This window comes from Elephantulus edwardii, unplaced genomic scaffold (genome assembly GCF_000299155.1).
Source record: "Elephantulus edwardii isolate Elephantulus edwardi_28Jun2011 unplaced genomic scaffold, EleEdw1.0 scaffold00007, whole genome shotgun sequence".
Classification (NCBI taxonomy): Eukaryota; Metazoa; Chordata; class Mammalia; order Macroscelidea; family Macroscelididae; genus Elephantulus; species Elephantulus edwardii.
Window position 1 is genome coordinate 5,144,299 of NW_006399757.1, and position 5,558 is coordinate 5,149,856.

Here is a 5,558-nt window from a genome sequence, read left to right on the forward strand (position 1 = left end):
TATGTAAAAAGTTGAGGAAAAAGCTCATCGTATGTCTTGTTCACATTCCTAAGAATATCCTAACTCTCAACTTCTATTATGCCACATGAGCTGAATATTTTTATGAATGCAGAACTTACCTCTAAGCGTTTACTTCTTACTACTTCTAAATCCTTACATCTAAATGCTCACATACACTGGTTGACATTTTCTTTTGTTTCTTCTCTACTGAGGTTTCATAACTACATCCTCTGAGCATTTTCTAGACCTGCTAAAATTGTGCACAAAATTTGAAGACCGTGTCCTTTAGTTCATTGTTGTTGTTGTTGTCTTCGCGTCGAGCACGACTCATAGCGACCCTATGAAAGACCTGAAGCCCTTCCACAACTATCGACATTTACCAAAGTCATAGAGCTTCCGGAGGCATGTGGTTTAGGAAGTGGGTGCCACTTACTCTAGGAAACAAGTACAAAATATAATAAAAGTAAAACAAAACTGGTACTCAGGAAAAGTTAAAAACCAGATCTGCAGACAAAGAGTGTCTCTCCCTCCCTCTGCAGTCCAGTCACATGTTCCATCAGCCTGTATCCCAGAATTCCCCAGGTCTCCTCTACTGTAGCTGTGTAGACACTAAATGAGGTTGTTCCAGATTTCAACGACACCACCTCATATTAATAAAGTGGTATACTTATCTCTCCATTTCTGTTGTATTGACCTTCAAAGTTTTTGCTTGCTTTTTCCCAAAAAGAAATTTTTAAAAGTTACTCCTTGAGTGAATTCTGGTGATGTAGTAGATTAGGCAATTACACGACTAACCCAAAGATCCGACAACCACTTAGTGGGAGAAAGATGGACAATTTCCTTCTATGTTATTTTCAACCTCAGAAACCCAGTGAAGAATCTGCTATGAGTTGATTCCAACTCAATTCAATATGCTTTTAAATGAACTTACAACTTCAAATCAGAGAATGTATATATAATTTTTTTAACATTTTCTAGCAGTTTATTTACAAAATTAGAATACATTGTGGTGGGGTTTTTTTACAGTTTTATAACTTTATTTGACAATCAGCTATTAGTTTTCATCCACATTGACAGTCTGTAGATTTTTGAAAGTGGTGACAGGTACATAGGTAACCAGTGTATACAGCTTGTTTGGGGACTCTTCATCCTCATTACGTTTTCTGGACAACCGTACACGAATGAGGTATGGGACATTCCTTATTCCTTTGGCCCAGACAGCTTTGTTAAGCCTGGTGTCAATGCGAACATCTGGTGTTCCCATCTCCTTCACAGTAAATGTACGGATCTCTTTTAGTGCCCGAGGAGCACGCGTCTTAAATCCCACTCCATAGATGCGCTTGTGAATGTAGATGGTGGACTCTCTGGTCACTACTTCGTTGACGGTAGAATGGCCTTTCTTCTTCTCACCACCCTTCTTTTCAGGGGCCATAGCGCTGGGACCAGGCTGGAAAGGAAGGGGGCAAGGGATTGTGAGAAAAGGAAAAGTAGAGTCACCAGAATACATAGTTTTTAAGAACAAATTCTTTTCGTTTCCCTCACCCCTCCACCCAACAAACTGTACATCCCCAGGATTAATACCCCCTCCCCCCTCACATCCCCCTCCCTCTGCCTCCAGCCTCTCCTACCCCTTTTGGATCCTATGCTCATTCTATAATAATGGTTTTATACAATATTTATCCTTGTGGGACTGAGTTTGTTCACACAGCATAATGTTCATTGCTCCTGCATGTTGCATAGTATCCCTTTGTGTAAATGTACCATAATTTCTTAATCCATTCATTTGTGGTTGGACATTTTGGCTGTTTCCATGTTTTTGTGGTGGTAATTAATGCTGTTATGAACATTGGAGTACAAATCTCTGTTTCTCCACAGAATGCACATATGATATTTTTATCAAATCAAAGTACATTCTTTTTTTAATTTTTGTTGTATTATTTTTACGTGTCCCGTCAAATCAGATCTGACTGGTACAAGAGGAGATTGCCCCCTCCTTCTCCAGCAGAGCATCTGGTGGATTTGAACCTCTGGGGTTGCAGTGCAGCATCTTGCCACTAGGCCACCAGAGCTCCCTTTAAAGTACATTCTTGCATAGTGTATATACTTAAACACTTATTTCACCTGTACTCTAGCAATGTTCTTTTTCTGTTCCAAGATAACCTGTAGTATTTAGTCCTTACATCTTCTTTGGCCTTTCTCAGTATGTGACAGTTACTTGGCCTTTCTTTGTCTTTAATGACCTTGATATATCTGAAGTGCATTGGGAAGGTATTTTGTAGAACAACTGTCAATTTTGATTACTCTGATAAATTCTCTAGGTTAGACTAAGGGTACACATTTTTGGGGAAGAATACCCCAAAGGCTATTTATTCTCACCACATCATATCAGGAGTACATGGTGTCAACATGCCTTAGTACTGGTGATGCTTACTTTTATCACTTAGTTTAAGTTGTGTCTATCAGATTTCTCCACTATAAGCTTTAATTGTTTTTCTTCCTCAATTACATTTCTTAGAAGACAATCACTAAGTCTGGCTCACATTCAAGAGGAAAATAGGAAACTTCTCCTCCTGGAGAAAGAAGTAAAAGAAAATGTGGGCATTATTAAAACATCCACAATAATTAAAAAATACTTAAGGAATATTTCTGAGGTTATTCAGTAACTCCATGAGCCACTAATTTTAGCATCTACCCAGATTTTTTTTCTGCAATAATGATTGTTATGGTATTCTAGCAATTTTCTATTTCTCTCACTCTTTCCACATTTATTATGTAAAGTTCTACCATAACAAAGATTTGCCCTTTCTCCTCCATTTATTTATTTACTTATTAAAGATATTATTTGCTTATATCAATGTAGATTTATAGATAATTCTTTTGGGGTTTTTTAGTTATATAAAAATAGTTTTTTTATTTGTTATTTTTTGTTCAGGTTCTTCCAGGTTTGGCTCTTGGGAACTCTTTCAGATTGATTTCTGAGAACTTTAGACATTCTGCTGTCCTCCTCTTTTTCCCCCTTTCCTTTCTCCTTTCACACCCCTATGTAGTGGGATTGTATTAAACACCCAAGATGATCTGGATTCATCTTGTGTATTTCCTGCATCAAACCTAGTATTGGGCATTTATTTAAGGTATCTGGATTTTTTTTAAGCAAGAATGGTATTTAGAAACCAAGAGCTGGTGTTAGATAAGCAAATGAATTTTAAGAAAGTATTTATGTGAAAGTGGAATATCCAGAAATAGACTCTCTGGTATAATACATAATACATCAGCAAGCTAAGAAAAAGGCTAGCAGTTAGACCATCAGCAACTCCACAGGTGAAAGATGGGTAGTCTCCTTTCGTAAATATTTACAGCCTTGGAAACTTGATGGGCAATTGCTGTTAGGGGGAACTGACTCTATGAGAGTGAATTTCATTTTAATTTTTGGTAAAACTATCTATGGCTTAGAGGTAAAGTAGTGTGCTTCCAACTCAGAGTCATGAGATTCGAATCCACCAGCTAGCTTCTCTGTGGGAGAAAGGTTGGCCATCCTCTCCCATGCATATAGCAATTTACTGCCTCTGAAAACCCACTGAAGAATCGGCTTTGGTTGTGACTCAATGGCACATAACAATGATAACAACCTATAAAGAGTCCTAGAACACAATAGTTTATTACTTGATGCTAACAGTGACTATAAAGAAGATGTGGCAATTTGATCCTTTAAAGATTACAGCCTAGGAAACTCTATAGGGCAGTTCTACTTAGTAATAGGGGTTTCTAGGAGCCCGAATTTACTAGATGGCACACAACCTAGATGTTTACATGTCCATACAGCTTCTGCAAATTCTTGTCTTTTGAGTAGCATACACTTATAAGGCTTAAAGACAGTTTGCGTGATCCAGCCTAAAAATCTGATAAAGTGTATTGAATACTGTAAAAGTGAGTATGTGTTTACATCTCAGACTGTATGTCACAGTAGCCATGTCTTGCTTGAAATAAGTGAAAAAGCAGAGCAAAGTCAGTGAGAAAATGTGATACTTGTTAACTAAATGCTATGAAGTAACTTTATGCCTTTGTTGATATTGTTGTTGTTAGGTGCTATCGAGTCTAGTACAACTCATAGCTCATAGCAAACCTATGAACAATAGCTCTGATCCCTGTCCTATCCCACGTCATCGTCATTGTCTCTGAAATACTTTAACCTATTATGGCAGTCACTGTGTCAACTCATCCATGCAGGGTCTTCCTTCCTCTCTTTCACTGACCCTCGACTTTCCAACTATGATATCCTTTCCAAGGAATGTTGTTGTTGTTGTGTATTGTGTGAGTTGGAATCGACCCACAGCAGACCTTCTAGTGAGTTTTCAAGGGCAGTAATTTGTAAAGGAAGAGATTGCCCATCTTTCTACAGTGGAGCTGGAGGATGCAAACTACCTACCTGCCCCTCCTAAACTTCATCAAGTTTGAATGTGTAGTTAATTAAGAGGAATGCCATTTCTTGAATGCTTACTCTGAGCCCTTTATTTTCTGTTGTAGTGCCTTTTGGGTCTGAATAGTTATTAAAATTTTCTTTGCATTTCTACTGGATACCCTCACGTTTCCTCTCTTCTGCCCTATACACCGCACTAGCAATTTCCTGCTTCACTGCTTCTCCCTATAAAACAAACTGTAAGGTTTCTATTCTTACTGTAGAGCTGAGGAGCAGCACTTCCATTTCATTTTATAAAAATTGGTCTTTTTCTTGCCTGGTCTCTGTCATTCTGACTTTGAGGATAGTTAGATGATATCAGATATCAAAGGAACTCAAGGAAAACAGCCCATCAGCTGATTAGGGTTCAGCTTTCCTGCACTCTTTATGGTCCCTGCAGTGACCAAATGTGGGCCTGTTATACACTTTGGGGTGTGTCTAAGATCAATAGCAGAGACTAGGCACATACAGGTCATAATTGAGGGCAGATTTGACCTCAACTCAAATACTGCAGGCTTAGTAAACTCAAATACTACAGGCTTAAGGGAAATTGTGATTCTGAAAGTAGATGCTGTTGTTATTCCTGCCACTCTTCCCTTATTTTTAGGTGATTGTTTCATCCATTATAAAAAAGGAGGCATTTGCCAAATTTCTCAGAATGAAAGGAAGTGAAAGAACTTCTCCCTTAATGTAGAATGTTCTTCTGGGCCATTGAGTTGATTTTACCACATAGTGACCCTGTGTAACAGAATAGACTGCCTCCCTGGGTTTTATAAGTTGTGATCTTTATGGGAACATATGGGCTAAGTCATTCTCTCACAAAACTGCTTGATAGGTTTTAAACCACCAACAATTTGGTAACAATAACATATGCCAAAGAAGGAGGTTTTGAATTACTTAAGGTGTTCAGTGAGGGCATGCCTTGCTCAATACCACAAAATTTACGTGTGTACTTAGACAACTATTTAAATAGTTTCCAGTAATTTTGAATGTGTAGAAATCTTTCTAAGGGCTCCCAATAGCTAACCCTCCCCCTCCCGCCACAAGCATTTGGCGTTTTGGTGGGGTTTTTTTGTGTTTTGGTTTGTTTTTTTTTAATCTGCTG

The 5,558-nt window shown here is 38.2% G+C and overlaps 1 pseudogene; it reads right to left on the bottom strand.

Annotated features, from left to right (window-relative positions):
• Nucleotides 1–1,054: 1,054 nt before the first annotated feature.
• Nucleotides 1,055–1,432, bottom strand: LOC102873687 (annotated as a pseudogene).
• Between the last annotated feature and the right edge of the window lie 4,126 nt (nucleotides 1,433–5,558).